This window comes from Pocillopora verrucosa, chromosome 11, assembly GCF_036669915.1.
Source record: "Pocillopora verrucosa isolate sample1 chromosome 11, ASM3666991v2, whole genome shotgun sequence".
Classification (NCBI taxonomy): Eukaryota; Metazoa; Cnidaria; class Anthozoa; order Scleractinia; family Pocilloporidae; genus Pocillopora; species Pocillopora verrucosa.
The window spans coordinates 2,300,001-2,324,507 of record NC_089322.1 but is presented as its reverse complement, the minus strand read 5'-3'; the positions used below and the strand labels follow the sequence as shown (position 1 = coordinate 2,324,507).

At 37.2% G+C, this 24,507-nt stretch overlaps 2 long non-coding RNA genes and 2 pseudogenes across 3 annotated transcripts in view; 1 reads left to right on the top strand and 3 right to left on the bottom strand.

Moving 5' to 3' along the window:
• The window catches only part of LOC131776403 (uncharacterized), a 97,563-nt gene that overhangs the window by 40,079 nt on the left and 32,977 nt on the right, over window positions 1-24,507 (bottom strand). The gene's annotated exons all lie outside the window — the stretch shown is intronic.
• Window positions 2,820-7,767, bottom strand: LOC136284253 (uncharacterized). Of its 2 annotated transcripts, none has more exons than XR_010719097.1 (5): window positions 7,728-7,767; window positions 7,214-7,355; window positions 5,840-6,057; window positions 4,398-4,539; window positions 2,820-2,958 (listed from the first exon to the last, which is right to left on the bottom strand). It is a non-coding gene; the product is annotated as an uncharacterized lncRNA (long non-coding RNA). The 2 variants fall into 2 exon arrangements; XR_010719096.1 differs by having other exon boundaries at window positions 5,840-5,969.
• On the top strand, window positions 20,762-22,348 carry LOC131776400 (uncharacterized; annotated as a pseudogene).
• The window catches only part of LOC131776399 (uncharacterized), a 6,120-nt pseudogene continuing 4,145 nt past the window's right edge, over window positions 22,533-24,507 (bottom strand).

Genomic DNA, 24,507 nt, shown 5'->3' with positions numbered 1-24,507 from the left:
GTGCCTATTTCGGACACTTGACTAATCTATGACATACCGTACTAAAGAGATGTATTTTTTCTTTTTGCAAGCAAGTGCTACCTGCGTTTATTAAAGTTTCTAAAAGCTCAAGGCTAATAGTGCATTGTAATATAAAACGAAGCCAGACTATATCGGACAAAGCTCAACTGCTTACCATGCATTTGAGTGGCCGAGGTAGTCCAACACCTTACATCCATACCCAAATACAATAACCCTTGAATTTCACGGGGAATTCGTTTCCTTTAATATTGCGATCATTCTCTTGACGATTCTCACAGCAAACCAACGAGGATCCGTGGAAACTTTTGCTCACGTCAGTTTTTGTTGCTCTGTTCGCATTATGTATCACACCATCTGGTGAGTACAGTTTCCCCAAACATTATTTTTATTTCCACACCATGTACCGTTTATGTGTTTATCTGTATGCTCGATTGAAAAGCTTTAGCGCTAGTCACCGTAGAAACTTAAAAATCAAAGGTTGCAATTCTTGAGAGAGGACAGATACAGAAAAATTTTCTAGATGCAACAAAAGCGAAAACAAAATATCTTTTCTGTAAGGTAAACGATTTCGGTCCCTTCAACGCGGAAACGTTTATTTGGTTCTCACTTTCTTTACCAGGTTCGGTAAACCAGGTATAAATTCGCTGCTTCGACTTCTTAGCAAATGTTACGCAAAAGAGAGGAAGGAAGGTTTTGAACTTCCTCTAATTTTCGTGAACGCAAGCAAATAGAGATTGCAAATGTATTTGCAATTCCAAATCAGCCAGGGTAAAATAAAAGGATAAAACTCCTTACAGCAGCACTTAGAGAAACATATTCAGGCCCAATTCGAACTTAACAAGAGACGAACTAAACCGTGCAATTTAATTTCATGTTAAGTTCATCCAACTGAATTTTGACCTACCAACACCTACTGTCCGTCTGCTTCAGAGGTATAGAACTTGTGAAAATCAACTGTGGGATTCTTTTTCTCTAAAATATTATTTGTTCGACGCAGTAAGTTCAACATTTGACCCAGCCGTCGAACTTCATCAATTTGGGTCGACCCAAATTTCAATTTAATTCGTCTCGCGTGAAGTGTGACGTTTTAACGGGGCCTTAGTTCCCGTTAAGATAATTTTTTCTGCTTTTCGTCTGTATTAATTTTGTTTTTTCGCTATTTAATCACATATTTATTTTCCAAGTTGAGCGACACGGTTAGCCAAACGCAATATGCAATGACCAAGTAGTGAATAGCCTAACAAGTGACGTGATTCCAACCGAATTCTCGATAACGAATGCCACTGAAGTAAAATACATACAAAGACGGGAGGATAAATTCCTCTTCTTCTTCAAGAAAATGACTTGTATTCAACGGGCGCCTCTTTTAAGCACTAAAATTGAGTCCTTTCAATTTGTAAACCAAAACTTACATTAAGCTGACTCTAAAGGCATGTTTAAGTAAACTTTTTACTTTTTAAAAAACTTTGTAAAATCGTGAAAAATTCGGCTCTTGAAATAGCGTTCAATGTCATTGTGCCAGATTTCTCTTTGAATTCTTGTCCAACATATAAGGTGAACAGAAACACGGGCCTATGGTCTGTCTAAGGGTTAGCTTTTAGTGTTATAGACAACATGACTTTTTGGTAATTCTTCTGCAAGGCAGCTCAAGGATTCATAAAACATGTTATCTGTGATTGATGGTTGACCCTGTAGTTGACTTGTTTTTCCGTTGCTCGATGATAGAAGTCGGCAGAAAAGTGACGAATTTCGAACATCGATGCCGCTGTAATTTTTTCATCAAAAGTATCCTCAAAAGACACAAAAAACAAAGAAGGCTCTTAGTGTTTAAGTGCACATGTCTTCCTTTGTTTTGCAAACAGATATAATTGCGTGTTGTCAATACAATGTCATGCAGCTTCTCTTACGTTTGTGTGTCAGGGAATATTATCGCGTGTTGTCAACTATATAGTACGTATGTCCGTGTGTAGCGGGAAAAAGATGTTGTAGCTTCGTTCGAATTGATCGGCGGATGAAATCAGGGCCGAATAAAGTCACGTATTCTCCTTTATTGTGAGGATGTGGTTATGTACTGACCCAAAAGTTTTAGCCTATTAGCCATTTTTGTTTGTAAATGGGAGTAGATTTTCATCAAATGTCAATATTCAACTTAAGGACACATTCCCGAAAAAAGATTTTTCAGTGAACAATACTATAAATAAATACAATAGAGTTGATTAAAATATATATGTACATATATACAATGTAACAAATGTCTGAAAGTATGTTACAACTTTTCTTGATTTAAAAACTCGTCAAATATCTTCATTTTTAAAATTTTCTTAAAGTTTGCAGGACTCTTACATAGTTTGATATGATTTCAAGGCAAATACCAGAGCGTATAAATGTATTTTCGACTTCGATTGAAAGATACAAAAGGAATCGTAGCCATCAAATGTCTTCCGCGTTATATTTCGAGTGAATTTTCGACTGATTTAGTAAAGTTAAATGATTTCGATGATATTGGGTGATGTTGAATGACGTTGGAGTGTTGGATGATATTGGACGATATCGCAAGATGTTAAATGATATTGCATGATGTTGGATAATATTGCATAATGTTGGATGATATTGCATGATGTTGGATGATATAGCATGATGTTAGATGATATTAGATGATACTTGATGATACTGCATTATGTCAGATGGTATTGGATGATAATGATGGTGGTAAATAATTAAAGAAATAAAAAAATAACCAAGGGACCTGTCAGAGTCTAATCTTCACAACCTTATCCAACAGCACTAGCATTAAAATGTGAAGTATGTACCAACCTACCAGCGGAAGCGGGACTCTCGGCAAAACCCTGCACTGCTCCAGATGTCGTGGAGTGTCCCTTTCGTATGGGTAGATGTGTGACCATAACCGGTGAAATAGCGATTCCTGGTGCTGGTTCTCTGAAGTTCACAGTGAAAAACTGTTCAGACAATGCATTCATATGTGAACCGGACGTCATAGCCAACAGTGAGTAAAACATTTATGTTTACAGTGAATGAGTTGCCAGTAGTCAGGTCCTTGTGTTATAAGTAAGGGTTTCTGGGACCGCAAGGGGGGCAAACATAGCTAGTTTCTAGAAGGAAATGTACGGCGTAAAGTCCTTGGTTGCGACGTCCGGTAGATATTCAAAACTCGAGGAGACAAGTCTATCAGTACATATTTCATCGATATTCTAATATAATCTTACACTTTCTTAGTATCAACATTGTCTAAATCCATTTCTGACGTCGAAACAGTTTGGTAATCCTTGAAACCTTTGGGTAAACACATAGATCCGACTACCGACAATTCATTTAGTAAGTGTATAAAACCGTTGTTCAATTCTCGTCAAAGTATGGTTTTTTTTAACGTCTTGCCACAGTATTTGCACCCTTACACCCTTGCCGCAGTATGCATATTCTCAGTGCTCCTCTCTCTACATTTCCTTTGGTACTGACAAGGAGAATATACTAAACAATCAAAAGCTTCTGAGGCAGGCGATCATTTCCTTTATTCTCATGATCCTTATGGTTGATTCAATAATCACACCGTGAGGAGAAATAAGACGCTGGTCACTCCGACATGGTCAAAAGGTTACGTAGGGTCGCTGAGCTTTTTTGTGACGTTCCACAATACTTTTAAATCATATTTTGTTTCTCTCTATTATCTTTTTTTAACAGTGTGCAAAAATCTCAGCTCGAACGGGTATATTTTGTCTTGTACAACGGATTGCTGTGAGGCAGACAATTGCAACGGAGTCTCTGGAGCTGAAGCCGCTAGTCTGTCAGTCTGGCTGGCAAGCTTCACCGCCATTTTGATGGCCCTGCATGTTTCTCAATTGGTTTGTGAACTCAAACTAGTTAAATTTTCGTTTTGTTTTCGAGTTTGGCAATGAATTGTTGAGAATACGAGATAAAATCAATCTTTGAAAAATAAACTTTTGTTACAGTTTTACCTCACTAAGAGCCCTGGCGCACTAGCCAAATTTTTGTTTTTTTGAGAAAAAAATTTGTCATCGGTTCAGTGAAACAAGTGCACCCAGTGATTTTTTATCCTACCAAAGTTAGATATTTTTGTCAGGCGTGAAATCTGACAGAGTTTTCAATTTACAAGCCACCATTTGAAGGAATAAGTCTATTAATGGGTCCTTCCTTCTTAAAGAAAATTAGAACTTATCAAGGAAATTCTTGACAAGTTTCAAGTTCCTGAGCCTCGGCTTGATCCTGTCACCACTAGAGCAAATCTGGAAAGCTTTTCCCTGTTTTCCGTAGAGGAAGTTTGTAAGAATGTTCGAGAATCGACTGTTAGATCCTGTTTCCTACATGCTTTACATCAACTGTTTCTTCTGTAAAATACCCACCAGCCCTCAATCCTTTGTTTCACCGGAGATGACCCATACTTGTGCACTTCTGCATCTTGTTGAAATGTACATTGCATAGCTGTCATTACACCATTTTCTGTTCCACAGTCAGTCCTCAATTTCACTGGACAGCCTTCTAACCCTGCAACACAGTTCAAATAGAAATTGGCGATAATTTCTGGATAGTTGTTCGACTTTGTGACTGTTACCCACAGTACCGCAAACGTGTACGTTAACCGAAAAACGCGAATTAAACGCGCCAAAAATCGCATGCAATTGCGAATAAAAAAAATCGTGCGCGCACGATTTTGAGACCTCAACCTCATTAGTATGTATGAGGTAGTCCTTTTGTTTTTCTATTTTTGGCGGTTTATTGTTTTAAAGAATTGGCTTCAATTTATTCAATAGCACTAATACACTACACGGCTACCGACGACAAGCAAACTTGTTCGTTGCAATCGCCGTTCGAACTGACCTTCCAAAAATGCTATAACCATGCGACTTTGTAATCGGAATATGTAAATGATTTATCATTTTCCAACGGAGTTCATTGATCAAAATAATTATTTCTAACTTCGTATATAGAAACATCCGTCGTACCGGCTTGGGAATTTGTTCAAAATAAATCTATTCTCAGTGTATTGTAATTCAGTAGAATCAGCTAAGGCGCCCGTTTGTAACAAGTTGTCGCGTTCTGAATGCAAACCCACACACGAATGTTTATTTCATAACTTTTATCATCGGTGAACATGCTGTTCTCAAAAACTGGTTGATTCATCTCGCCATTTATACAAAACCAAATAAGTGCTACTCGCTTATTTAAATGGTGTTGTGTTACAGTATGATTACCAGTCACGACTACGTCTTGCTCTAATTCGTATGCAAATTTGTTATGAGGAACCGGATTCGCTTTTTGTTGCGATATTTGTCGCATCATTGATCAATGCTCAACAAATTTCTCGAAAAAATGGAATGGAAAAATCAACTACAGGATACATATAGTTCAAGGTTGTTTGAGACTCGCCGGCGCATGCAATGAAACTGTTTACATTCCGGTGCGTAAACACTGAAGCGGGCGCCGATTGCAATGAATAAAACAGAACACCATTCACATTCTTAAAAAGTATATTTTCTTTCTGATCCTCACCGAAGATGATCAAGGTTGATTTGAAGTTTCGAAGAAATCATCACTTGCGATGCAAACACCAAATTGTTTGCATTCCGTTACGTAAACATCTCAGGGAGCGCTGATTGCAGTGAATAAGTTGAGAAGCATTTTAGTGAGTATTTGTTTCGTTACTAGCTCAATGAAACTCGTGTTTCGATGCCTTGAGTAACTGACATTTTCCTTCGCATCTGATTCATCAACAACTCAAATCAAGCAAATCTACTGCTACTGCTCGTTATCCAAAAATGAACACAACCAAAGCTGTTTGTATTACCTGTTTGTCATTGATCTTCATGACCGGCATCCATCCTCCACCAATGCAGTCTCCAAACTCTTCCCCATTCATGGAACAGTACACAGACAGATCTTCATTGCCTAATGTCAGGGTATAGGCCTCTCTTGGGCTGCCATTGAGAAAAGAGCATCAGTATGTCATGTCTGTTGACTCCTGTGCAGTAGTTATTTGGAATGTCACACAACACATGGTGTCCTCTGTGATAGGATATTTTCAACTTAGTATCCATTACATTGGTATTGCTTCACTTTGTTCTATGAGTGGTTCAGCAAACTCACACCAATCTCTCACCCTGTCAGATGCTATACTTAACTCAATGGTGACAACCCTTTAACCACTAAGAGCTGACCAGCATCTTATTTCTCCCTACACTATCAACCGTGAATCAAACAGGAAGATCACAAGGGTAAAGGAAATAATCACCAACTGAAGAAGCTCTTGATTGCCAAACAAATTATTCTTGTATATATAGAACAGTATGGACAATATACATTTTGATGTTGGAGTGTAGAAGGTTAATCACTCAAGTCTTCCTGCTCTTTGAAAATTAGGCTTTGTTTGTGTTTTCATTTGGAGTTATTATTTAGTTTTTGTGATTGTCTTTTGTGATTACTTTAAATATTGAACTTAAATGCATGTCACATTTAAGAGTCACTCTCATCTCCAAGTCACAAAAGGCTGAGCCATGAAAATCTCATGAGGATGTCCTTGTTTATAAAAATTGCCACAACATCTTTACTGTATTAAGACTAAGAAAGCATTTTAACTAACTGCATTATATCTAGGATGGCTTAATGTGATCTCCTCCAAAACAAAACAAAAACTGACTCAATAGAGGCACTATGAAACAAACAGGCCAGGCATAATTAGAGGGAAGACAAATTTAGTACAAAAAAGCAAAAAAAAACATTTCCCCCATTAGGGACCAAAATAAGCATAATTTATCACCTGAAGTTTGCTTTGAAAATTGAAAGCAATGTGTGGGGAATTTGATTCTTTATTATAAAACAAATACAGAAGCCTTAGCAGTGCTCTGTTCTACTGTAAAGCACTTAACCCTTTAACTCCCATGAGTGACCAAGACAGAATTTCTCCTTACAATATCTTAACAGCATCAAGTAGACATTTGATGAGAACAAAGAAAAATATCAATTAATGGATTATAAGTTGATACAATACCAAATTCTCAAAACTAACATAACAAGAACTGAATGGCAGATAGTAAGGAGAATTAATAGTGAGATCTTGGGAGTAAAAGGGTTAAGAAGCGGCTTGAGCACTCAAGCACTTCTTTCATACTCTAGCCGCTTCCTACATGCTTTACAACAACTGTTCCTTCCATAAAATACCCACCAGCCCTCAATCCTTTGGTTCACCGGAGATGACCCATACTTGTGCGCTTTTGCATCTTGTTGAAATGCACCTTGCAGAGCTGCCATGACACCACTTTCTGTGCCACAGTCAGTCCTCAGTTTCACTGGACAGCCTTCTAACCCTGTAACACAGTTTAAATAGAAATTGACAATAATTTCTGGATGATTGTTCGACCTTGTGACTGTTCGCCACATTATTTTCCGACTCCATCCATAATTACAACCACGTATTGGAGATCCTGGGCCACAGAGCTTATTCATGGTTTGTTCCTGGACAACGTCCATATCAAAATATATGGCAATCTTCTCCTTAAAGTTCAAATACTTCAACCTACAACCTGTATTTTTCAATGTTCGTACACACGTCGTAATACCGTGACACTTCGCTAAAAATTCAGTGATAACTTCATACGTATAACCTCTTGAAAACGTATGTGAAAATATGCTTTCTTCTTCTGGATGATCGCTTACTGAACTAGAAGAAGCCAATTTACCTCATTTCCACGATATGAACGGTAAAAAAATGGCGCCTTAATTAGCAGTTGTAGCCAGAACTAGTCCCAGGTTCCGGTCGCCTTCAGAGACAGACTTAGTCACCAGTACTTTGAATTTTTGTCATGTTTCACTTAGATTTGGTGTGTTGAGGCTTGCTTTTATGTGTAAGAAAAATTTCGTTGTGTTCTGGAAAAGATTGTTGTGTTTCAGAAAAGAAATTTAGTTGTGGTAAAAAATAGATAAATGCAGATATTCCAAACTATTATGTTATCGATCAATTTTCATCCAACTGAAATTCCCAACCGTCAGACAACCTGAAAGCAATAATGAAAAGTTAATGTAAACGACAGTAACAATCTTCTAAACCTTACCCATTGTACAGCAGTCCTGTTTCTTTATTATCAAGTCCTCAAGATCTGACACCTTGCTCATTCTTTGTTCGCAAACTTTCTTTCTCTTACCAGAATCAGCACAAATGACGAGATAAACCGAAAAGATGAGTGCACAAAATTTCATAGCTGCCGTTTAACTGTCTTGAGTACCCCCTGGTTTCAGTGAGTCTCGACGATAACTGAAGAATATTGCATATAACTCCATCCTATCAAACCTTGAAACACCTTTGACATTCCGCACAATTTTCCTTACTTGACTGCATATTCCATCCTTATGCTTTGTTCAGAGAATTTCTACCTTCATCAAACCAAGCTTAAAAAGCTATTTTTATCAGTTTGCTGCAACTAACCGACCAATAGAAATTATTCTAGAGAAATATGTTTTTCGTCTTATCACAAGCGTGGGACAAAGAAAAAGTCCTGAGTCTCAATGAGGAATCGAACGTCAGACCTTCGGATTCCGATTATTCTGTTTACAGTAATAGAATTATCCACCTTTTGCTGTGAAAAGTCGAATAACTATCGATATCAACGACACGTCACTCAGTGTAATTTGTAAATTAAATCTATTTAATCACTGTAGCTAATTGAACTGAATGCATCAATGAAAGACTTTTCATATAAAGCGTAGGCAGGGCCACTATGGTGATGACCACCTTCAAGCGAAAACTTAGACATCAGGTTTTTACATGCTTTTGACACTCGACCACAAGCCCCTTCCAGCCTCAAAGAAAAGTGCCAGTTAGAGAAGGGGTCCAATGACATACCCTTCCTACCACTAGAGCTTTCCACACAGAGCCATTTGCAACCCATCCTTGGATATGTTAGTCGCTAGGCTGCATGTGGGGCACTAACCTTGACGTTAAGCCCTCTGCATTTTTATCAGCAAGTCTGGCTTGATTGCGGGTGATGCTCCTAACCCCAGCCATCAGGGTTTTGCAGTCCCTCTAAGCCTACTTCTTTGGACTTTCGACCACCCTCCAGCCAAAGGGTGTTCACCCACAAGCTGAGCTCTGTTAAGGCATGAACCTAATTGTCAATCTTGCAACATATCGGGCACTTTTTTGCAAATCCAATCAGATATATTTTTTGGACATAAAAGAAAAATGAAAACGCTAAGCACCACCTGATTCTTGAAAAATAAAGCAAGATACCCTCATTTTTTGCCAATCTAATGGCCCAATACCCTGGCAAAGGAAATCTTACCATACTATTTTATTTATCTATCCAGCATCTTCCCGTTCAATTCTTGTGCAGGTTGCTGCAAAAAATCACATACAAACAATGAAACTATCAAAAATATAGGATTCAACCAGTTCCCAAAAAAAAACACTCCAAGTAGTCTCTTACAAGCCATTAAACCACTCGTACAAGTATAGACATGATAACAATTACATATTATACACAATTTTAAAAATAATGAAGTGTAGAAGATAATTCTCATATAATAACTATGGCTTTTATTTATAAAGTGACCTGAAATAAATATTTGAGTTTCATACTTTTAGACTGTCACGTTGCTTTACAGTATTGTACAGTCAATTTTCAGCCCTAGAGGATCGAAGATAGTAATACACTGCTTGGATTCAGAGATATTCCCGCAGTGTTTTAAAAGATTTTAAACTTTATGTGGGAATACCACCCATCAGCAACCGTTTTCTCTCGATCAGCCGTCATCGTGGAAATTAACTTATTGTGCTTTTAGTAAAAACTTTTTAGCAAAGCTGAGCGAGTCAAAATGATACTTCAAAGGAAGCCTCATCATCCTTCTTCTTCACTTTGGTATTCCTTTATAGAAGGATACTCATTGTAGTGCCTTTCAGAAGCAAAGTAATTGGGGAAGAGTTAAAACAAGCCTCCTTACTCGCTTAGAAATGTACATATTATACTATCTCGAATGGGAAGCTTTTCCGCACGAATCTTTGCCCAACTGAATTCGAAAATGTTATTGGAATTGGTCTTCTTACTTCTTTTGAAGAAATGACATAATCACATTCTCTGTTACGAGTCAGTTCCCTGAGAAATATTTTCGACTTTAAGAGTTATGCAAAATGTTTTCTGAATACTTCTAGTTTAAAAATATCAATTATACTATTTTGCACTGATTCTGTTAGAAATTTATCATACTTTTTGTTCCCTAAAGTTTTAACATTATTATTCTCAGTTATCCATTTTCAAAAGTACTTTTTTCCCTAACCCCTCCTTCATAGGATCAGCTTGCGTAACAAGACTGGTGGACTTGCATGATATGGAACATGATTTGGTTCTCGGTTTATTTGCCGAATGTCTATTTACCAACATTGCTAGGAAAGCTGCATTGAGAGCATAGATAGAAATATGTTTTTTAAAAAGTTGTCAGTAAAGTTAATGATCACACCATATTGCACCTGTCAAACAGTGTGAGTAGAACGCATTCAAAAACTGCTTCGATTTAAATGACCTTCGTAGCATTTTGCTAAACCGTTATGTAGGGGATGATTCCTACATTTGCTTCATCGAGAGTTTCTCCATTGCCGAGTAACAAATCTTAATAGGAGCGTCAAATTCAGATAAAGAAGACCAATGCATGCATAGTCGATTTTACTCTACCACTCTGAGTGGTGAAGGAAGGCAAGAAGGACATGGCATGTATGAAGGTGCTCTACTTCTCTCTCTCGTTATTTTCGTCTATAAAGATATCATTAGTCGACAGTAACGACACCTGTCGGCCTAGTCCAATCTCCAAAGAAGTGCCTGTATGAGAAGACCCTAAAATGTTGTGAAGGAATGAAATAAATCAGAATTCTTCTCCAGGAATGCATATCATATCGCTGTTATTTACCATAAAGGTAGAGCCAAATTATTGAGCATAGTTCTTTACATGCCAGTTATTTTCATGATAGGAAAATAGCTGTGATTCAACATGATGTCAAAGATACACATATCGAATTTACGACCAACTTCTGTCGTCATTTTAATGATTAAATTCCACTGCATCTTGTAATCAAAAATTACATCCATTCCAATTGATATCAAACTTACTTTATGTCGGTATACAAGGCGAAGGGTTAATTCTCTCTGATTCATGGTATTGTATTAGAAAAAAAAGCTTGAAAAAATTGTATCGGACTATGTTTAGCTAGATTACGTAGGACTTCAATCACTTTGGCCAGATGACTTCTTGATCGAGTTCAACTAGATCTGGAGTTGGGAACACCCACAGCACCCGAATAATGTCGTCACATCTTAATGTAAAAATCTAATCTGCATGAGCAAGGTACATCTTTGTTTTTTTCTTAATTCAGCATCAATTTGACTCAGCTAGTATCTAACGCATTTACATTGATTAAGCTACATCATTCTGACTGGCTTTTCCACTTCATGGCTATTGTGGATCGTTCTCCATTCAATTTTGAACTTTGTATTTATGCTCCATAAGCTTCGTTCTCAACGAGAAATCGTTTGCTGTGGCCTCCATCTGGAAAAATTGTTATTACCACTCTGGGCACAAAACCAATGGGACAAAAACGATTACTGCATTTTGAGGTCGCGCATACGACCCTCACACAACAGGTTTCATGATGTTTGATTCCCCATCGTCGACGTCGAACTGGATAGGTTCCCACGGCAAAATCAAGGGGGCAGTGATAAATCAACCTTTTTGATTTTCTTGATCGATCTTGAACTTTTCCTTTCAGAATGCCTGCTTGGAGCTTAGCCTTGAATGTATCAAAGACCAACGGTAAAACATTTTTAGAATAAAATAAGGAAATGTCATCATCATCTGTACGGTCGAAATGCTTGTCGTAAATGTGCTCCTCATTTATTTTCAGTCGATCGAAACTCTTCATGCACGAGTCACATTGGGAGGGATTCATGGCGAAAGTAAGAAAAGCCTGGTTGCTAAGCCTGTGAGCAGGGTGAAGCCAAGGGTGACCAAGTGATGATACAAACCCTGCTGCTTTTCAAATATAAATTACTTGGTTATCATGCTAAGTAGGTACCGGTCTCTTTCACAACATGGTCAAATTCAGCCTCACTCCAAATCAAAGGCTTGGCAACTAAGTACACAACTTCGATTAAGTCCCATTCCTCATGGGGACTCAGAATTTTTTCTTTGTCCCACGTTCGTGACAAGACGAAAAACATCTTTCTTAATTCTTTACCGAGCTCAAAACTTACCATCTCTATTATTTCTGTCTACAGACAATAAGCTATCGACATTCCTGATCCTAGCAGTATGCAGGACGCGTGTCATATGAATTTTCGTAATAGACCTTGCTCACTGTAGAGTCTCTGTGGCTCAGTGGTAGAGTATCGGAGCGCGGAATCCGAAGATCTGAGGTTCGATTCCTCATGGGGACTGATAATTTTCTCTTTGTCCCACGCTCGTGAAAAGACGAAAAACATCTTTCTTAAGTAAACAACTGTAAAATAGCCTTTTAAATTTCTGGTTTGGCGTGGAGATCTGCTAATCGCACAATGCATTCTGATTTTGTGCCGTAGGCCAATGTATCGCTAAAATAAGTATTGACGATATTTATGGACGCATTTACTAAAACAAGCTTGCCTACGATGTCCTTTGAGCGAACTTTGAGGCATATCTGGTCGAGTGGTAGTGCCCTTTGAAACCGTTAGCGCGATGGCGATCAACTGACTTTCGAGATTTCGCTCGTGTGTGTCTTAATGAACTGGAGAAGCAGGCGAACTCATGGATCAGAGTAGGAGACACTGTCCATGTAAGATCAGATATATATTCCTTAGGAACTCAGTGAGTCCCAAGCGAAACTTTTCTTTCTGTAGCTGAAAACACTCAGAGTAAATATCAGTATTAAGTAAGGAAAGGGAGAGTATGTTTTGGCATTGTTTATATTTTTGCTTTGGAAGGACGAGTCTTAAGGAAGTAGTTCAGTTTCCCATTAGGTTTAAACTAAAACACTTTATCTAAACTTGCGTTTCCAAGGTCATGCGTACTGATAGTGCGTAAAATTTCTATTCGACTTTGTAGACGAACACAAATGCTTCTCCTTCTCTTAATTCTCTGTGTGCGTCTTTAGTGAGTGCTTGAAGAGGATATTTAAACACGGACAATGATGACGAACAACGCATCATTCTAATTTTTGGGATAAGTTACTAATACCGTAGTTTTATTCTAGAATATAACGACCCGGATGAGAAATTTGACCTAAGTAATGGTGAATTATTCTCATATTCTATCTCCTGATTGCCGATCCAAAGGATGAAGCGAATTCGCATCTGATTATTTCTATTTCGAGTTAAAATACCTTTGGAGAGTATTACAAGCCCATATTAAAAAAGTCACTTTTTGTAATCGTTGGCATGGTTTTAAACAAGATATGACAGAAAACTGACTTATTTTTTAAGTTTCTTAGTAAAGCAAGTAAAGGCCTTTACACAGTTTTACTGATCATTTCTAGCGAGGCGAGGAAAATTTTTTTCTGAACTCGCGGAGAGAGAAACACTCTCACTATGCAAGGTAATGATTAATTAGAGCTTTTCCTTGTCGGTCTTGAGATCTAAGAGATTCTTTATTAGACAGTGTTAGTTTTATGTTATAAAGAAAATATTCCAAAAACAATCAAATAAAATTTTTTTTGACGTGGCACCAGGATTTTCAATGTAAAGGTAAGTGCTGGTGTAGGCTAGAAGTGGATGCGGAAGACGACCTGGTGACGGTGAAAGTCACAACAATTAAGCTTGTGTTTCTCGGAAAACTGTTGGTCGCCTCAGCAAGGGGCAGGGACCTTACAATCGTTTGTTCGTAATAGCGACTAAACGTTTTCTTCCCCGACATTTTTAAAAACAAATTTCAAAGAAATTTTCGAAGTCAATCAGCGCTTGACATGCACCACATAAATGTTTCCTATTCCTATAACAATTTCAACTTCTACATTTCCACTAAAAAATTTAAACCTCTACACTATGATTTGCTGAGAGAAATCCAGTTTGCATGTAACACAATGCAGAAGAAATGAAGGTAATACAGATTAAACAATAGTTGATTTTGTGTATAAACAAAATTGGAAAATTCGTCCACTAAACACCAAACTAATTATTGGATTAGCTTCACATTTCTAAAAAAAAGTTTTAATACTAAGTTAGGAAGTTTGAGAGAAACACTCAATGTGAATTCTGCGAAAATTTCTGACCGCTGAGCGTGTGGTCCATTAAAGACCGTGCCTGGTTAATTTGCATTTTATTTGCAGAATCTTGATTATGCAAATCTGTCTCCCAAGCCATCCTTTAATTAAAAATTAGAGAAGTCTTGACTGTGCTTTGTTCTGCTGTAAAGCACGCAGGAAACGGTTAGAGCAGGAAAGAAGTGTAGGAAGAAACACGAGACGCAGTGCTTTACAACAGAACAGAGCACAGCCACGGATTCTCTATTTGTCTTAAAATACAGAATCCGTTCAATTCCCCAGGCATTACTTTCAATTTTCAAAACAAATTTTATTTTCAAAGCGAACAACAGTGTCATAAGCATGCTCTATACTCTCATAAAGCACGCTACGATAAGCCAATCAGAAAACTTGTTAGCATGGTTCAAATAATTTAATTGGTTAAACAAGACTAGAGCTGTCAAAAATGTAAAACCATCAAAGTTCACAATTTGCAAAAGTTTACAAACTGAAATTGTTCGGCGCGACAGGTCGACTTTAACACTTTTGCCTGAAGTTTTTTATTCTCTAATTCAGAATTTAAAAGTGAAATATTCCCTAAATTCCGGACGAATTAAAGCTCCTAACAACTCGCGAGTTTTTTTCACATGGCAAGTAGATAACAAACTGCTGAGGGCCTTGTTATATGTAAAAACGACAGCCGAATTCACAGGAACATTAAGATTTCTCGGGATGACAGCGCCGTAAAACTCGGCTTCAGTGACTGATGTGGCCTTCCTCTCAACGCATCGGAAAGAATATCAGAGTAAGCTTTTAGTTGTTCACCCGAAGAGAGGCTATTGTAATTTCTGAGACTTTCTTCACTGCGCTGACCGGAGATCGCCATGATGATGTACCCGCAATGGACCTCAGCATGATCGCAGTCGCTCTGACACCGTCATATAATTAGTAAGAATTTTAACACTTATGCCAGTTTGGCTATATTTTTCATTATTACTGCTTTGTTCTGTTTTGTTTTTGAACACGAAACTATACGAGTGTGAGCTGTGTTTGATTTTTATTACCGTATGCAAGCTGGCAATATAACTAAGGGTGAAAATCTTCAAAACTCGGACTGTCCATTTCGTTTTTTCTTTGAGGATTTTCGTCTTTGCTCACTCTGCTCAAAGTATTTTTTGGTTCTTCTGTTACTACTTGTCGGCTCGCTTGTTCCGAAAATTCACTTTCAATTAACGAAAAAAAGCTAGAGAGAAGGCCCGGAAAAGGTGGGACATAGCACAATTTGGTAGATGGCGTGACAGCTTTAGCTCAGCTCTCTATGCTTTGTACCCTGATAGGGCACGCTCTTTCAACAAATGACAGCGTTATATCCAGACTTAACAGTATTATAAAAATAAGTAATGAGACAAGATAAGAGCTAGAGGACTTGCCCGCTCTTGTAATTATTTGTCTACTTTGGAATATTCACAAGTTTTTGTAAATTATTTTTTCACAGATTTCCTCGGTCTTTATGTAATTCGAACTGCACTAGCTACACTGCTCACAAAAGAAGAAAAAACTACGACATATGAGAAATTACGTTAAGCTTGATTTCATGTTTCCTCAACACTAATTTTTGTTGAAGCAGGCTACTTTGACATACCTGAATTGAAACCGAAACTTCATCAGTTAATGCAGTCTTCGCTCAGATCATCGTGAAACCTTAACGACAGACGAAGAAAAGCTGGCATTGACAACTTCACTGCTTTTGAAACCCTAAAATAAGAAGAAAATCAATTGAAATATTTTGCAAAGTATTTAAATTGACCAACTTTGATTTAAAACATTACAGAATTCCATACAACTGATTTGACACAAACTCACTTGACGGAAGAGTAAGGTTTGAAAAGAAACTTGTTATAGAGATTCAGTCCTGTTTGGACAATTCTTTCCCCTAGTTTCAATTTATTTTTTTTTATTTTTTTCGAGTTTTGTCCGAACATATCGAAAAATCCGTTCAAGGGTGTAATAGTTTATGACAGAGTAAAGTCGTAAAACCCGCTATGTACTTATGAGTTCGTCACTTGAGAAGGACAGTTAAGAACAGTTGTGAACATTTATTGCAAGACATCGTCACCGTCGAATTTCCCCAGTGATTCCCAATCAACCGATGTTGCAAAGGGTAATGATTTTCGTCGGGTGGTGGTGACTGTAAAGTCACAAAAATCAGCAAAATATATTTTATTTGTAATATTATCGTGATCTCTTTGGGCACGCGCGAGTGATTTACATTCAAATGAATAGTCTAGGGAGTTGGCGGGGCCAGACCACAAAGTGACCGTGTACGAAAACGCCAACTCTCTATACTACTTTCCATATTATGGAAATTTTTAAAGAAATCATTTGATGGAATCATTTTATAATATCAAAGCGTTCAAATACTATAGGAGACTAATGCTGTGATCTCACATCATTTTTCCATTGCGTGACATTCCCAGAAAACAGGGAAGTAATACCACGGGGGCTTTCCCGAGGAAACAAGTCATCAGACTTAAGAAAATATACGAGATTTTTTAAAAACATGTCTCGATAGTTCTTCTGTCATCTTCAGTTCTGATTTATACAAATTTAAAGTGTGTAACAAAATGCTCATTGGACAAAACAAACAACAGAAACAAAACAATGTATGCAATTACAAGGAAAGTTCTATATTAAAAGGATAAAGATGATGATTAAGTGTAGGTTGCTCCCATTAAATGTGAATAGCTTCTTTCATTTTAAGTTGGAGAGTTGTGGAAGCGTGATCGAAGATGCTAAAACACTCATCAGAACATAAAGTGCGACATTGTTGAGAAATTTGCAAATGTCTTAAACTGTGAGATGTCCTATCACTAACCAAGTGCTCACGCAAGCGCGTAAAAAAATGCCGAGAGGTTTCGCCGACATAGCAAGCATTACAGCCCGCACATAAAAACTTGTAAACTTCACACGTACGACGTCCACGCGGGATAGGGTTTTTCACACCAAACATATTACTGTTTTAAAAGATGAAAAAACCAACTTAATATCTGTTATTACAACAACGCTTAGCACAGTGGCGAACCCTTTTCTGCGTGACAACAGAAAAAGGTCCAACGTAATGTAGTTTGAAATAAAAGGTCGGCGTAGTTTTCGAAACGGAAACCGGGGGATTGCACCCATTACAGGTCAGCATGAGGTACCGATTAAAAGCTGATTTTTAAAGAAAGATTACCAGTAAAGTTTGACGGTAAAGTCTGTCAGAGAAGTTTGTCTTTAGATTGAAGATGCCGAAACTCATCTAAATCTCTTCATCACTGGAGAGTTTGGAAGATTAGACGATGTGGTGGTTCCAAAGACACATGAAATGGTCGGAGGCCATTATTTTTCCACAGCTTTGGTGAAGCATTATTTTTTTTCTTATTTCAGTTTTGTATTTTGTAACGTCCATAAGCGTAAGATGTTATAGTATCTTCATGAATATCGCTTATCATCAAAGCAGCTGAGTGACAATTTATTTAGTTCATAATTTCCAAGTTGGTAATTGTTGCTCGTAATAGTTTTCATTTTATGATACATTCGTTTGTTATTGAATAATACTTTTTAAAGTCTTTATGACGATCTTTTAAATTTCTTTTGCTGTTCTATCACTTTTCTCATTATCTGTTTTACAAGAGTACATTTTTTATCTAAAGCCGTCGAAATGAGTAATTGCTATACTAGAAGTCTCGTCTTTTAACTTGCCTATAACTTTGTTATTTTTCTTATCAAAATATGGAGAATTTTCAGGATAGTCGCTATTGTCAAATTTATTGTCGTCATTCCAAAAATCTTGATAAATATCTTCAGTTTCAATTTTATACGTCAACGAGTCTGTGTCTGTGAATAATAATTTTGCTTTATCATCAAACTTCTTTTTAACATAATTATAACGAGAATCGTACATTAACGTCTTGGAAAGATCAAGAATACATATCCCCACATATGCCAGCGTTTTTAGAGTGACTGATGCTTTGATCTCATGAACAGCTGCTAGATTCTCATTAAAAATTTTGATGACACGTAAGTTAGCTTCGACTTCGACTATTGACTACGCTTTCATTGAAAGTTAGCTTTGCTGACGCACTAAAATAACATTAACAACTTACATATACCAAAACATAATGGGGAAGGAATCTGAAATAACTTATAATTATTTCGCTTGAACGAGATGTAGAAGACGAGCATTTCTCGCCATAAGAAAACTCGCTGAGGCGATATATCGCAATGACTCATTCCTGATTCAGCGATAATTCGCTGGAACGATATTTCACTGAAGCGATATACCGTGATGATGTTTGGCACGCTCTACGATATATCGTTATTGCGATATATCGCCGGAACGTTGTATCGTTGGGACGATTTATCGTCGGAACGAGATATCGCAGGAAAGCTCCGATATCTCGTCGATTTATCGTTCTTAAGGTGTCAAGAAAATGAACGATATATCGCCGATATATCGGCGATATATCGGAAGAACAAAGCGCGATAAACGACGATAATCGTTTGCATTACTTTTGCACAGTACTTTAATATACTGTAGTGTATATTTTAATAATCTTTTTGGAAAATACTCTTTGTGTGACATTTATATTAATGTTGTTCTTTTTTTCAGTTTTGCTGTACTGTTTTACAGATACTGGAAATACGAATATTTGCGAATAATTTCCACGGTTTTACCAAATAAGCTGTTATTCATAAGCTTGAAGAAGTCTTTTTCAAATTAATTTTTAGCATTAGTTCTCTTGTTTGTATTTAAATCTATACACTGTTTTAGCCACGCTGACTGATTGAATTTTATCACTTGGTGAATCTTTTTTAATTTTAATCCTAAATCAAGATATAGCTGTAAGTTTCTGGGATCAATATCTGTATCTGGGCCGATGGCGCCATGTAACAGAGCCATTTAATTTTACAATAAAACAGCTTATGTAAAATAGTATCAGTAAACAACCTTTATGTTATTAAGGTTAATTAAATAGCCTTATGAAATAAATGTTTTAAATGTACTTTATTATCTGAGAAACACCTTCAGAAGCCTATCCAGCTAAAGCAGAAAGGCCAAGTGTTTTACCTATAGTCGGAGCTAATGTTCCTCCAAGTGATCGAGTTTTTGTCGACAGTGATGCCCTAACTTGTCTTCTTACGTTTTGTTTTTGCGAGTGGAATATCGATACCTTTATTCAAATTGTAGTTCTTTTTCTGTCTATTGACAATATTTTTTGGCGCATGCAATGTAAACAACCCTTATGTTATTAAGGTTAAATAAATGGCCTTATGTAATAAATGTTTTAAATGTACGACTTTGAACTTTTCGAAAAGCGCGAGTGCTAATGTTCGTAAAATGCGACTGTTGAATGTTCGTAAAATGCGACCGTTAAATGGTCGTAAAATGTGACCGTTAAGTGTTGGTAAAATGCGAATTTAGATGCTCGTCAATAAATATTTGTATACTATTTTATTTGCCGGATGGTAAACCCTTCATTTTGTATTCTATTTCCAAAACTCTTTTGTACTATCTGAGAAGCACCTACAGAAGCCAATCCAGCTGAAGCAAAAAGGCCAAGCGGGTTACCAATGTTCTTCCAAGTGATCAAATCGTTGTCAACAGTGATCCCTTAACTCGCCTTCTTATGTTTGTTTTTGCGAGTCGAACATCAATACCTTTAGTCAAATTGTGGTTCTTTTTCTGTCTATTGACAATATTTTTTGGCGCATGCAATGTGTCAGTCCCAGTCAATGCGTAACTATTCAGTCTCGAAACAATCGTTTTTCTTTTTCGATAAGCACCACTGAATAAGATTCTTTTTTGGGTTTTCGGATAGTTCTACGTTGATTTCATAAAGTTGAGTCATAACTCATGTATATTATATTACACAAATTTTGATGTTTGAATAACATATTGAATTGAAACATCGGAAGATTATGAGCCACTTTTTTTGTCTTACACAATGACCAACTCATTTCCAGTTTTATCCATTTTAACTATTTCTTCGTATAGTACAACTGCGTCAACTGTAAAATTCTGAATCGCGTTTGCTGATAGTTTGAATCTGAAAATCAGCTGTTTGGGATCTCTTAAAAAACGATGAGATAAACCAGTTATACAATAAATCTTTTTTAAGGAGTGATTCTTGGAATCCATAGATTAAATCTACTGACTACTACTCTTCCAGCATCTGTACCTTAAGCCACTCGAATCAATTCATCATCATCCTGTAATTCAACGTGAATTTGAAGTCGCACAGGGGGCAGCATCTTGTCTCCAACTATTTTACGACTTCAACACGGAAAGTGCGTAATTTATTAGAATTCCGGTTTTCATTCACACTTGCGAAATGAGGTGCTAGAACTATCCAGGGACACTGGACACCACTTAGTATCCTAGCGACTGACTGTAGATTCATCAAAACAAGTTGACCAGCTTTATCGATCGCAAACCTGTTTTGATCGCATGAGCTAAATGCACGGTTGACTAAAAACGTGATGGCGATTCCTCAAATTGTGGGCTTCAAAGCTGAAGCAGTCGATGAAGAAGGAGTTTGGTGTGCGTGCACTGTTGAAGAAGTAGACAATGATTACGTGATCGTAACCTGTGAGATGATTCCCGAAACATCTTTGCTACCACCTACGCCGTCATTATTCGCAGCCTGTGTATTTAACTGTATTTATTTAATTTTATTCTATATGTAATGAAAATATCAAATTTCGACATAAAAGATGATGCTATCACAAATTGTGAACAACTGTATTACTTTATGCCAGATATATGTTTCAGAATGCTTATGTATGTTCCCAGTAGAGCTGGTAGACGAACCTACTTCTCTTTATGACCTATCAATTGTTATATTATGATAAAATATATATTTATGCAAAAAATATCGAACAATCAACATACCCAGACCTTACTAAAACATTTAAACCAATAAGTGATGAAATTGGTTACGACGTCTTTGAATCAAGATTGAATCAAGATTGACCCGGTCAATCAAACAGACGCTTCAAACAAAAAATAAGTTGACACTATTGCAAATAGTATTCTCGATGGCTCTGAAGCCTTTCTAAATGACATCAATCTTAACAGCAATAGAATGAAAAATGTGCACACACCGGTGAGTAGTTGCGACGCAGTCAATAAATTATTTTGTGAAACAAGATATCGTAAAAAGACAGATGATTACAAATTCTTAAAAATATAAAATGATGATCGATGAGATGCAAAAGGCGAAACGATAACAGACCTTAAAAGAGCACAATACGATGATGATGCTATAAACCTCAGCCAGTTGATCGACTTAACAAACAACAAGTCGATATAAGGAAAATTCAATACCCCAGACAAAGAGTAAGAGTAAAAATGCAATTTTGAACGCCACTGAGGCTCTGCATCCACTACGCAATGAAGTCGGTAATTTCTTTTTGTTTGAAGATGAAGTGAAAACAGCTCTCACTTCAATTTTCGAAAAACACTGCGTAAGCCAAAGCTCTTTGAAACGAGCTAAGATGTCACGAATTCCAGCGTCAGCAGTCCTCGAAGGAGAAGTAAAGATGTGGCCAAAGATGCTCCATAGGCGCCTCAGTCCAAGAATGAAGGCCCGAAGCGCTTGGACCGTAGAGTTCAAACGGGCGATGTCCTCGGAAATCTTTTCCTTAATTTTTCAATGTGTAAAAAAGGCCCGTTCTTATGGTTTTTCGTACAAAGAAGAAAAACACACAGATGTTATCTACTATAACCGAGAGACCAGACTTATTCGAGATTTTGCCAAGTTATCCGAGCTAAGCAGCGACTCAGTCCGAGAATTCCTAATGAAGAAGAGTAAAAGAACAAGTAAAGGAACTTTAAAAGTTTCCATAACTTCTGAAAACGCCTTTCACCATCATATTTATAAAGAGGACACAGCAAGTAGTGGTGAAAGCCCACTACAAATTCACTAATGCATTTGGCTACACCTTTTCGTGAGCATATAAGTAATGAGAACTCGACTGAATGGAGTATATTTCAGGCTGTTTGTAATTATAAGTTGTTCTAACATTGTGCACTCGGCTGATTTGAAGTTCTTGCCTTGCCTTAATTGTACTCCACTCTGAATCCTATTAAAATACAATACACATGCTTTATCAATATTGGAAACAATGTTGGAATGCCATTCAGTTAGATTCGTTTTGTTGGGACAAATTTTAATCAAAACCACAAAACAGAGGGGTGATCAAAGTGTAATTTATTCTAACACTATCTTAAAGGTTCTACCTGCTGCTAATACAATTTATCATAATATAATCTCAATTCAACAGTGGTTTTGAGTCAGACTATGTACAGATTTAGCATTAATTACAAAAGCTGTGGAGCAATCTTTCCATCCTTAACACTTTGCTCAACAAGGTTTATGATTGGGTCTCCACAGAAACAGCACTTAGCATCCTCAGGACATGCTTTTAACAGACCGCAATAGCAATAAGATGGATCACTGAATACCCTCTCTGGGATGTAAGCTACAATTTTGCATGCAGCTTCTGGCTGCTGAAAACCTTGCTCAGGCAGCCAAATCAGCATCACATATTCATGTCTAAATATTTCAACCCATCTGTTTTGATATGTTGTATTTCCACTTAATTTCTTCAGAAAAATATGCTTTGCTTCTCGCCCTTCCATAGTTACCATTCCCAACCCCTGCCCATACTTTTCAAGCATTTGACGGCAATGAGTGGGAACAATGTGACCCAATGTTCAGACAGTAGGATTTACAGAACTTGGCAAAAACAATGAATTTACTTTAAAATACTCAAAGCAAGCAATAGAAAGCTGATCAATCTGGTCTAATGTTATCTCAAATCTATTAAAGAGAGAAACACAGTCTCTCAGCCTCACACTTAAGTAAGCTAAAGTAAGAACTGTTTGACGTTCTTTCCTGGAGTCACTTTCACAGCTTAGCCACTTGATTAATCTCATGACTTTATGACTAAAACAACGGGAATCTTTTCTAGTAAATCTATAATGGAAATCAGCTCCAGACCCTTGAGATTCATGGAACCATTGTTTTGTCTTGTTTGCAAGCCGCCTGGTCTTTACTTCTGTTTGTAAAGCTGTAATTACTTGTGCCAAGGGGCTATCAAGTGGAACATGGAAAACTTTTTACAATCAGCTGGCAGCTTGGATGAACAGTTCCAATATCGATTTTTTTAACTGTTCCACAAGGTTACTATAAGTGAGAAGCTTTCTTTCCACAATCTATCCACATCTTCCTAAAGCCTGAAAATATATGGATTTTGACATTCGCAGCCTGTGCCAGGCATTGAGATTCCACTTATTGAAAAACTTGACATTCTTAAAACTCTTACTACTGGTATGTATGTAGATAGAGTCTCAAACAAAAAATGACAATAAAAGAGAGAGTCTTTGTTCTGGAATGAGTTGAAATGTCTATACCCACTTATATCAGGCATTGATATTTTGATGTTCATAGTTTAGAGACACTGTCATTTATGACAGTCTTCTGACTGACCAGATGAACATAGGCACACACTCAGGTTTCTTGCCTAGGCACTGGCATAGAAGCCTGGCACTGGCTGTCATTCTGGTACTGGCTCTGTGTTAAGTGGCCAGTCCACCAAAATTTAACTTGCAAAAATATTTTTCTTTCCACAATCTATCCACATCTTCCTGAAGCCTGGCGATATATGGATTTTGACATTCGCAGGCTGTGCCAGGCATTGAGATTCCACTTACTGAAAAACTTGCCATTCTTAAAACTCTTACTACTGGTATGTATGTAGATAGAGTCTCAAACAAAAAATGACAATAAAAGAGAGAGAGAGAGAGTCTTCGTTCTTGAATGAGTTGAAATGTCTACACCGACTTATATCTTGCATTTGATATTTTAATGTTTGCAATTTAGAGACACTGTCATTTATGACAGTCTTCTGACTGACCAGATGAACACAGGCACACACTCAGGTTTCTTGCCCAGGCACTGGCATAGAAGCCTGGCACTGGCTGTAATTCTGGTACTGGCTCTTTGTTAAGTGGCTAGTCCACCAAAATTTAACTTGTAGAAATAATTTTTCTTCTCTCAAAGTTGAATATTTTTCATTAATGTTTTTATCAAAAATTGGCACAAAAATTTCATCCATCTACAAGTTAATGAAAACCTACCGTCAGAAGTTGTGCACAGCGGTTTTTTGCTGCACACTTACCAGTACTGTAATTTTGTTATAGTTTTGATTAAACGTGTAAT